This window comes from Ranitomeya imitator, chromosome 9 (genome assembly GCF_032444005.1).
Source record: "Ranitomeya imitator isolate aRanImi1 chromosome 9, aRanImi1.pri, whole genome shotgun sequence".
Lineage (NCBI taxonomy): Eukaryota > Metazoa > Chordata > Amphibia > Anura > Dendrobatidae > Ranitomeya > Ranitomeya imitator.
Genome location: NC_091290.1, coordinates 117,715,130 through 117,726,788, shown reverse-complemented (window position 1 = coordinate 117,726,788; position 11,659 = coordinate 117,715,130).

Sequence of the window (11,659 nt, the reverse complement as noted above, 5' to 3'; positions counted from 1 at the left end):
ATATGTTAACTTAGAAAACAAATTCCTATTTACAGGTTAATAAGATAATGAAACGTTAACTTTAGTGCTTCTCTTTGCATCCTTCTGAAATGAAATTCGTAGCCACCAGCAATCGCCATCTGTGTTTGCCCAAGACGACATCAGTGAAACACAAAGATTACATTCATATTTAATATAGACACATATCTGTTTGTTCCTTGCAGATTATTTTTTTTCAGAAATGATTAAAGCAATGCTTAAACTCCTTGGTGTATTTTTAAGGATAGAAGCATATTAAGGTGACCTGCTGTGCCTCTCTTTTAAGGATGGCATTTTCCTCCCCTTTATTAAAGGTCAACTGACTTTAGATTATCCAGGCAGCTCAAGTGCGAATGCAATCTGTCATACGGACCAGATATGTATCGCAAATCTAGCAAAATATAATCTTTAGGAATCATATTCTGAATACTATTTTGATTAAAAAATAGGAGCTCGGATTGATTCTAAACTAATATGTTAAGAAATGGCTCTAGGAGATTGAATTAACCCCATCAAGCCTGACTACCTCCAGCAAATCTCCAAAAATTTGTGACTAAACAAAGTACACAAACCCTTATATAACAATGATTTGTGATTTTTTTTTTTATAAAGCTCAACACTAACAAGGTATTGGGTGCAAAAAAAACAAACTTGCTTGACCATTCTGATGAGGTCTACATATAAAAAAAAAACATATTAGGTTATTGTTAAGATATATTCACTGTCACGAAAAAATATTTTTCATGTATGAATAAATTAATTAATAAGTAAATGAATGAATTATTGGTAAATTAAGATGGCTTGGAAAGTTTTTTTAAGTAATTGGAAGCACAAAAACTTACTAAAATATTTTTTACCTCTTTCGACAAGTAGATTTCAGAATGCCACATTACTGATTTATGATTTCATAATGGAATGTAGGTCATTGGGGCAAGCCCTAATCATCCAACTGCCAACAGAATGTTTCCGAGATATACGATGGCACCAGTAAATAGGTCATTCAAGGGGCACATTATGATTTTGGAAAGATTTCGTAGTCTTTGTAATATGCACAAAGGCATCTTTTTAAGTTCTTGTTATACAACTCAAAAATTGTCATTGTCAGAAGTAATTAACAGGACATCAATGGTCGAGAAATTCCAAAGGTTGTAGAATACAAGATGTCGAATAATGAAAACACGTTGAACTGTTCTCATTTAAATAGATGTAATGAAGTGTGCACACTGCCTTCCCGTTAACATTTGAACTCCAGTCGACCGGCATTCAAAGTTTGTTTTGTAAATTTCCCACCACATAATGAGAGGCCTAAATCCCGTAGTACATAGTTCATCGTGTCTCGTACAATGAAAGGGAAATAAAGTGTTTACTTGTACTAATTAGAAGACAATAAAGATAATCAACAGTTGTCTCTTTCAGACAGAATGCTGAAGGCATCGAAAAATTTGAGAGATTATATCTCCCTTTGACCATGGTCAATAGGGTTAAAGCAAAAAAAAAACAAAAAACTGAAAAATATGGTCACTCCTCACTTAGGTTGCATTACTAAGAGGAAAAAATGGATCAAATAGTGAGCATCAAGTCAGCTTTTGGCTTTTTACATGAATAGACACAAGGCTATGACTTACTTTGGCCCATTGGAACCCAGACGCTTCGAGCTACCAACTAGCCAATACCAATACCTGCCTCTGGCTCATATGATTGATGATTATCCATATCAGATTGACATAATGCCAAGTAAAAACTTGTTAAGAATACTTAATTGATCATCAATATTGGTAGATGTATGACCACATCAAAGTTCAGCTGTTAGGAGTCAAGTTTCCTCTGCTGCACAGGGGGAATCTCGATCCGTGTCTGCTGTGGTCTCCCATTCTGCATCAGCCGCAGTGAAGCCGGCTCAGCGGAGACGTCGCTCCCAGCATCTCGCTGAGACTGGTACTGTGCAAAGGGTTACTACTGCCTCTCCAGGCTCTGCTATTGTACCCTGCACTGTTCTGCGGTGAGCAGGCTTTTCTGGGACTAAGTCCTACTTTGCACACACTGAGCATGCCCAGGGCAGGATCTCTCAGTGGAGATCTAGGGTCACATGCTCAGGTACTGCAGCGACTTCCAATGGTCCTTCTTGGAAGGTCCTGAAGGTGCTAGAACTAAGTTCTGCTTTGCACACACTGAGCATGCCCAGGGCAAGATCTCTCAGTGGAGATCTAGGGTCACATGATCAGGTACTGCAGCAACTCCATTGGTCCTTCTTTGAAAGGTCCTGAACGTGCTGCAACTATTTAAGGCTCGCATGGCTGCACAGCCATGCACTAGTATCTTCATATGTTATGTGCTTTGCGCCAGTATGGTCATGTGTTTGCATGTGTTCAGGGACCTGGCTGAAATAAGCCCCTAGAATGCTGGCACCTCCGGCGAGGAGTTTTGTGTGCATGCATGACCACTGACTGCTCTCATTGGGTGGTTAGCCTGTGCCTCTGTGAAAGTCTAACAGGGCACAGAGCTTTGCCTTCTCGGCTGCTCTGTGAAGCTAACAGAGCTGGTTCATACCGCCATATAGTGCCGCCATTTACTTAGCAGCAGGTTCTTTCCTGCACGGTGGATCCCGGGTTGCGAACGCACCAATCTCACTTAATAAATATATTCGGTGCTTTCCGCCAACCCTAACAGTATACTAGTGCCAGGATCTGGCTAAGTAATGGCGGACAAACAGCGATTGCAGGGGTACATCCAGCTGCTGGAGGGCCGGTTGGCGTCTCTTGAGCGTGCAACCTCGGCGGTGGATGTTACCACAATAGCTGTTCAGGCTGCTAGCGTGGCTGCAGCAGCTTTACCCACTGCCACCTCTGTTCCGACCCTATCTCACCTCGCTTTGCCTGAGAAATACTCTGGGGACAGTAAGTCCTGTAGGGGTTTTGTGAGCCAGTGTGGTATACACCTCGAGCTCCTGGCTGCACGTTTTCCCACAGAGCGGGCAAAGGTGGGATTCATAATATCTCTCTTGTCGGACAGGGCGTTGGAGTGGGCTACGCCGCTGTTTTTGGACACTCTGAAACAGGTCTTTGTAGGACCTCAAGTCACCCATGATACAGCGCTCCAACTGCTGGCTTTGACTCGGGGTTCAACCATGGTTGGCCATTTTGCTGTTCTCTTCCGGACATTAGCGTCTGAGTTGGAATGGCCAGATAAAACCCTCATTCCCATATTTTGGAGGGGGCTGGCTGACCATGTGAAGGACGCTTTGGCTACTAGGGAGATTCCCGCCACATTGGAGGAGCTCATAGCTGTATCTACTCGCATAGACCTTCGTTTTCATGAGCGAAAGTTGGAGCGAGCCCAGTGTAGGCAGAGGTTTCGGCTGGCTCCCACCTTCGCCAAACCTTTGGAATCTCCAGTCCAGGCGTCCGAGTCACATGAGGCCATAGAGGTGACACGAGTGGGATCCAAGTCCCAGTCCGCTCATGCACATAAGGTCTGTCATGTTTGCCGGCAGTCAGGACATCTTGCCTCCAAGTGTCCTCAGCGGTCGGGGAAACATCAGCGTCTAGTGGCAGTTGGAGGAGGTACCCTAGACACGGCGACGTTTGCCTCAAAGTTGTCAACAACAAGTACCCATTACCCCTGATATCTGAGCTTTTTGATAGGCTACGGGGAGCAAGGGTATTTACAAAATTAGATCTGCGGGGTGCTTACAACCTGATTCACATCCGTGAGGGGGACGAATGGAACATGGCTTTTAACACCAGGGATGGGCACTATGAATATCTGGTGATGCCCTTCGGGCTCTGTAATGCGCCACCCGTTTTCCAAGACATTGTGAACGACATTTTCCGGGATATGCTCACCACCTCGGTCATAGTTTATCTGGATGATATTCTCATCTACTCTCCAGATATTGACTCCCATCAGAGAGATGTTCGCAAAGTCTTCGACCTCTTACGGGAAAACTCCCTCTATGCCAAGTTGGAGAAGTGTGTGTTTGAGCAGGAGTCCTTGCCTTTCCTTGGTTATATTATCTCTGCCCAGGGTTTGGCTATGGATCCTGCCAAGCTACAGGCTGTGATGGACTGGCAGGAACCCCATTCACTTAAAGCGGTGCAGCACTTTATGGGGTTCATTAACTACTATCGTCAGTTCATTCCACACTTCTCAACTTTGGTAGCTCCCTTGGTTGCCCTCACCAAGAAGGGAGCAAATCCCAAGTTGTGGTCAGAGGAGGTCTCCAAGGCCTTTCTCTCGATTAAGTCACACTTTGCTAGCGCTCCCATCCTACATCGCCCCGATGTAGATAAACCATTTATCATGGAGGTGGATGCCTCATCCTTTGGTGCTGGAGCAGTCCTTTTTCAAACTGATGCTCAAGGTCGGAAGCATCCTTGCTTCTTCTTCTCCAAGACCTTCACACGAGCGGAGAGGAATTATTCCATCGGGGACAGGGAGTTGCTAGCCATGAAGTTGGCATTTTCAGAGTGGAGACACCTCTTGGAGGGAGCTCGCTTTCCCTTCCAAGTGTTCACTGACCACAAGAACTTGGTATATATACAGATGGCTCAGCGACTGAATTCTCACCAGGCTAGATGGTCACTGTTCTTCTCCCGGTTCCATTTTACTCTCCATTTTCTCTCCGGGGAGAAGAACATTCGTGTCGACGCTCTATCCCACTCAGTAGTGTCATCTGAAGAGGAGGAGCCTCGGCTTATTGTCCCTTCTGAGAGCCTGAGAACTGTAGCTCCGGTTTCGCTAGAGTCTGTGCCCCCGGGCAAGACTTTCGTACCAGCGAATTTGCGACCGGAGGTTCTCGCTTGGGCTCACTCGTCCAGAGTGGGTGGGCATTTTGGGACCAAAAGGACATCCGAGCTTTTGGCGAGAAGGTACTGGTGGCCGCATATGGCTCGTGATGTCGGGGACTATATTCGGGCGTGCGTTTCCTGTGCCCAGAATCGGTCTCCTCGGCAACGGCCTGCTGGGTTGCTTTACCCTCTACCGGTGGCAGACAGGCCCTGGGAGATGGTTGGGATGGACTTCGTGGTGGGATTACCCAAGTCACGTAGCTGCACCGTTATCTGGGTTGTCACCGACCATTTCTCTAAGATGGTGCACTTGGTGCCGCTTCCACGGTTACATTCTGCACGGGCCTTGGAGCCTGCTCAGCGGAGACGTCGCTCCCAGCGTCTCGCTGAGACTGGTACTGTGCAAAGGGTTACTACTGCCTCTCCAGGCTCTGCTATTGTACCCTGCACTGTTCTGCGGTGAGCAGGCTTTTCTGGGACTAAGTCCTACTTTACACACACTGAGCATGCCCAGGGCAGGATCTCTCAGTGGAGATCTAGGGTCACATGCTCAGGTACTGCAGCGACTTCCATTGGTCCTTCTTGGAAGGTCCTGAAGGTGCTAGGACTAAGTTCTGCTTTGCACACACTGAGCATGCCCAGGGCAAGATCTCTCAGTAGAGATCTAGGGCCACATGCTCAGGTACTGCAGCAACTCCATTGGTCCTTCTTTGAAAGGTCCTGAACGTGCTGCAACTATTTAAGGCTTGCATGGCCATGCGCTAGTATCTTCATTTGTTATGTGCTTTGCGCCAGTATGGCATTGTGTTTGCATGTGTTCAGGGACCCAGCTGAAATAAGCCCCTAGAATGCTGGCACCTCCGGCGAGGAGTTTGTGTTTGTGTGTTCTGGGACCCGACTGAAATAAGCACCTAGAATGCTGGCATCTCCGGCGAGGAGTTTTGTGTGAATGCATGACCATTGGCTGCTCTCATTGGGTGGTTAGCCTGTGCCTCTGTGAAAGTCTAACAGGGCACAGAGCTTTGCCTTCTCGGCTGCTCTGTGAAGCTAACAGAGCTGGTTCATACCGCCATATAGTGCCGCCATTTACTTAGCAGCAGGTTCTTTCCTGCACGGTGGATCCCGGGTTGCGAACGCACCAATCTCACTTAATAAATATATTCGGTGCGTTCTGCCAACCCTAACATCAGCTCATCTTTGATGTAGACTATTGTCATAAATCATCGCAGAAGAGTTCAGCAAAAGATTAAACTGTTACAAATTCTGCATCAGAACAAGCTCACTGATATATTCTCAGTTAAAGAAGTTGTCCAGGCTTGGGGCTCAGGTCACATAGATTGACTGCAGACTTGTGAATCCTCACAGCGTTCGCATTGTGCACTGTTAGGATATTCTGGTGCCGGGAGAGGGAGGCCATGTGACCGTAAGTATGGAATTTGCACACCTCCGGCCACATTCTGACTAGACGTGTCTGGCCTCACTCAATTCACTTTGTATTGAGCGAGGCCACACACATCTAGTCTAGTATACAATCACATAACATACTTGCGGTCACATTTCCTCCAGCTCCCGGGGCCAACACCGGCGAATCCCGACCACACGTAGTGTGTGCGCTGTGAGGATTCACAAGTCTGCAGTCACATAGAGTGACTGCAGACTTGAGCCCCAAGCCTGTACAATCCCTTTAAGTCATTATTCAGCTTGCAATGTCCAAATAAATCGCTTGTAAGAGCCAAATACTATCAAGCTTGTAATAAAACCCAATTTAAAAAATATAGGAATATTTTTAGCCCAAAATGCATTAAAGTAAAAAAAAAAAAAAAAAATTCCCCAAAGATGTCTATATCCTTAAAATATGACATTATATCAAGTTATTAAGTACTGTAGACAGTGGGATATCACTTGGAGAAGAGAGGATACTACTTTTTCTTTTATAAGTCTTAGACAAAAATGTATTTGGCATGTAATCTTTATTACAGCAGCCCCTTGATCTTACAATGCGCTCTTATAACATGAAGGCTTTTCTATACCACTATAAACCATGGCATTGTTGTACGGACCAAATAATCTTGAATAATCTCACCAGAGTTGGTCATTGCTATTACAGTCCCCCTTAACCGAGTAACAATGTTGTCTGATTAAGTAGATTTCCAGTGCGGCAGCACTAAGCTGCTTACATTTACATCTTCAGCTTGATGCTCAACTAATGTCTACACTTCTCTTGCTTGAGTTGACATGAAAATTGTCTATAAAATCTGTGATAATGTTATAGTTTCCGATACAAATTCTCGCCTGTTTTCGTGATGTCTGATAACACCTCTGTAAACAACAGAAATGAGCATGGTTACAACCACGAATCTTCATAATCTTGTGTGTTTTTGCTGTTGACATTGACTTTCCACCGAGTTATCTTCACATCAAGGATAGAAGGTTATGGTCATCCTGTGGAGTTTGCACTGCCTATGACATGAAAACTATACCCTTTCCTATGCACTGTGCTTTTAATAGTTATGATATGGCCAACACTGCCGATGAGATGCAGATACCAGAGATACTTGATGATTACAAATGCTTAATTCTGATGTTAGTTGAACCCAAATTTAAATAAGACTCCGATATCACACTTTTAAATGAAAAGGGAATCAATAATTAGAAAATGACATTGTTTAGATGTGTTTTTTGTGTTAAAATGTATTTTTCGTCACTTTATTGTTGCATATAAAAAAGGAGAAATCTTGCTATATTTACACCAGCCGCTGGGGATGTTTTAGACTCTAACTTTCTGTTGTTTCAGGAAACAACACATGTACATAATCAACAGACACTAACCCTATCTTCTGTACTGAAGCATCTAATGAGTGTGAGCAAGGGACATGCCCTACTAAATATTTGCCCACCTCCCACCATGGGCATAATAAAGAGTATAAGACTATTTTATAACATGGAAACACCAGAGAGAACACGGAGTAAGAGTCCCATGTAAACAAAGTATAAATACATATCTTTATTAGTAAGACCATCAAATACAAAGCAATATAAATAATAAATCGTTACAGACATACATTACTCAGAGAGGAACCAGAGGACAGCACTGAAAAAAGTCACTGCAAGGCAGCAGCCCCTGTGAATCCCTGTCAGTTACAACATCATAAAGTGCCAATAGTGCATGTAAAGGTGAGAGACGCCATATGAACCAGATGGCTACAAGTCTATCACTATATTTCCCATAGTGGGATACTAAGCGCCAAATGTGGCTGCTAACATACTCGATCAGGCACAAGGTCTCTTACCCATGGGACAGGAACACAGGGGTCACCGCCACGGCCCCAACGCGCGTTTCGCGTCGGCTTCGTCATTAATTGGCTAATTACATGTCACATGGGTAACGACGAGGTGATTCTCATTTGTGATTTACCACAGGCGAGTCAAAATGTGTTTCCATACTAGTTTAATGTAAAGAATGTCAATACCAGTGACATAGCAAGCATTAGATTTTTCTATTTTTCTCTTCCATTGTTTTTTGTTTTAAATTATTGGTTATCATTTGCTCTTTTGTATTTAACATGAGTGCTCTATGCAAAAAAACTGTTCACTTGATTCATTTTTTTCAGTAGATATTCCCCATTATTTACTTAAATTTCGTGGGTGCCAATAACTATGAGCATGACTGTATATGGATGTATTATTGGACTATTAAAGCCAGTGTGCAAAAATCATATATTTTTTTTAAACACTTTGTGAGGTAGCCTGTTAAATTTGAATTTTTAAAAAGTTGAGACTTTTCTTTTGTCTTAAAAAGACTTAAAAAAAATTAATAAAAACCCTTCGTAAAAGAAATTGCTTATGGCTTGACCATCTCAGAAGCCAGTTAGTGCACATGAACATATAACATATTGCTACAGTTAGCACACTTTCTCAGGCAGACTTTCTTGGTTTCAGCAGCATTAGTCAAAAGCAAAATAAGGGCTGAAAAGACTTACACTGCTTTAGTTTCCTTGAAGTACATAGAAATGAATGAAAAAAAAATGTTATTAGAGTGCTGTACTGCAGTCTGTGAAAGATTAATTAATTCACAGTCACACTGACTCTGCAGGTCAAGCACCTCCCTACCACTTGAATCTTTGGATTATAAATCACAGAGTGAGACTACCATTCCCATTTTCTATGTTCTTCAGCGGTATAGTGGTACAATACGCTCTGATTTAGACCCTTCAATCCCGCTCTCAAATGATGAGTTATGCGCTCTGACCTCCTATCCATAGGTTGTAAAATTCAAAAATGGCCACTGCTTTCCTTGCCTTTATCTTTTATAGTGGCTGTGATAGTTACGTCTTATTGGCTATGCTAGACCATGTGATGTGATACTGTAGCTGCAAGGCATTATGGGTAAGCCTCGCAGCCACATAAATTGAGCCCGCTCTCTGGCTGATGTTTTCCTGGGCAAGGTGTGAAACGGTGAGGTGCATTTTTCAGCGATCCATGCAAATCGAAATACAAATTGTTTGAATACTCCGGAATCTGTTAATTTTCATGAAATTTGACCCCAAATCAATTTGCATTGGATGGATTTGATCTTCTCTAGAGGTTAAAGAAGTAACAGGTACAGTGTCTCCCGGTGCAGCAGCACGGTGGCTAAGTGGTTAGCCCTGTTGCTTTGAAGCACTTGGGTTCAAATCCCACCAAGGACAACATCTGCAAGGAGTTTGTATGTTCTCCCCATGTTTACATGTGTTTCCTCTGAGTTCTCCCAATTTTTCCCACACTCCAGGGACATATTGATAGGGAATGTAGATTGTGAACCCAAATAGGGACAGTAATGAAGTCAGCAAAGTGCTGTGGAACTAATAGTGCTATATAAGTGATTAAATAAATAAAGACAGCTTACCTTTCATACTTGTTGGCCATCTTGACATTATTGAAATCTTCTTTTTTTTCCTCTCATGACCTATTCTGCTGTGCGCAGACATAGCAGATATGTTTATAGTTTCTATGTTAATATATTATATATTTTATTTATGTAATTTCTATGTTAAATATTCTATATATTTTATTAATGTAGTTTATATGTTAATATATGTTAATTCACCAGACTCCTGGGGTCAACTGGTACCTATTAACAGAAGCTTTCTTCCCACTCTGTAGGACATAGAATGACTATGTATTACATAATATCCAATTTAATTTGCATTGGTGCTAAACCATGCCACATTTTTGCTGCAGTGCAAATATCTAACTAACCACAGCTTCCACTGACTAAATATTTTCCACTGAGAAATAATTTTCCAGACTGGACAATCTCTTTAATATACTGTCACAGACCAATCTCTGTGACACGACAGTAAATTGCACATGTTCTCCATGCTGTGGTGCGTTCGCCACTCTGCTCCTCCCCATGTAAGGCTGCCTTGCTGAGTTACCTCATGCTGCTCTCCCAACATCTTCCTTCTCTTTCCACCTGGCTATAGGGAGGTGTGGCCAGATCTTGCAGGAATTTAACCCTGCTGTGTCCTGCAGGGTTTTGCTTCCCTAGCCTATCGCCTGTCAGCAAAGGATATATTAGGCGACTCCTCTACCTATTCTCTGCCTTAACTTAGGTTCCTGGTTCTTGTCTGTCTGCAGCAATGAGGTTAATTGATATTTTAATGATTCATGAAGAAAAAAAAGCAGCACTCACCGGCTGAAGTGAAAAGTTACATGTCCTTTATTTCACATTTGTGCCATGGACAAAAGAGAGGATAACCAGGACGCTGGGGGAGGTGAGAGACAGACGACGGCCGTTTTGTGATTACTCGCTTCTACAGGTCCAGGACATTGATATTTTGTCTCGCCACTCCTGTGCCGAACATGGCCTGTCTGATCTCTCCACTCTATACCTGAGCTTTGTATTGTGAATATGTGCTGCCTGCCCTGATCTCAGACTGTTGACTAAGCTTTTATGTTAATCCTCTGGTGCTCTGTATTCCTGCTTTGACCTGTGGGTCAGCTGCTGCAGATCAACAATATGCCATGGAGTGGCACCTGGTGACTACATGAGGCCAAGCCTATACTCACCACCAGAGGATCTAGTGAAATCCAGGTAGTCACCTGGTCACACCCCTCCAGGGTAAGTCCGGCCCTTGGCACAGTGGGTCCACACCCACTGCTGTCACACTCTGAATATCTTAATACTAAAAACTTAGACAATATTACAAAAATAATAAACCATAACGGATCAATTCCCATTTTATTTAGACATATCAGGACTACGTAACATGGGTTAGTGTTTATAGCCCTTGTAGGGTATAAATAACAAACATGATGGAATGAAGAACAAATTCATGCAGATTCTAAATTAAAAAATTGATAAATTTATGGGAAGGATAAAGTGGGTGGTCATCAAATAAATATGTAAACATACAAAACCAACACAAACTCGCAAATAAAAAAATCTAAATTCTGTGTGACACTAATGCACAAATTAAACAACTAATAAACATAAATATACACAAATTTAACAATGGCAATAAAATAATCTGTTAAATTTTTGTATGTTTACTTAAAGTTTTGAAATATAGGAAAAATACATCACAATATAATGTAACGGGCACTAAAGAAGTCATTTATTTTATGGAAAATGCATGGAAATCGGCTTTGAAATAACTTCATCTGGATATTCCTTACAAATCATGGCTTTGATGCTACAATATCGAGGAAGACTGCCTGGATGAAAGTATGTGAGGAACCATATGCCATTGATAAGCAAGAAACATGAGTGTTCAATGACAAGATGCTAAATACAGTAGAGCTCAATCCAACATATTTTGGGGGCCTTAAATGCAACAAGGGCATCGCCAATGGGTCACACATGCCATTCA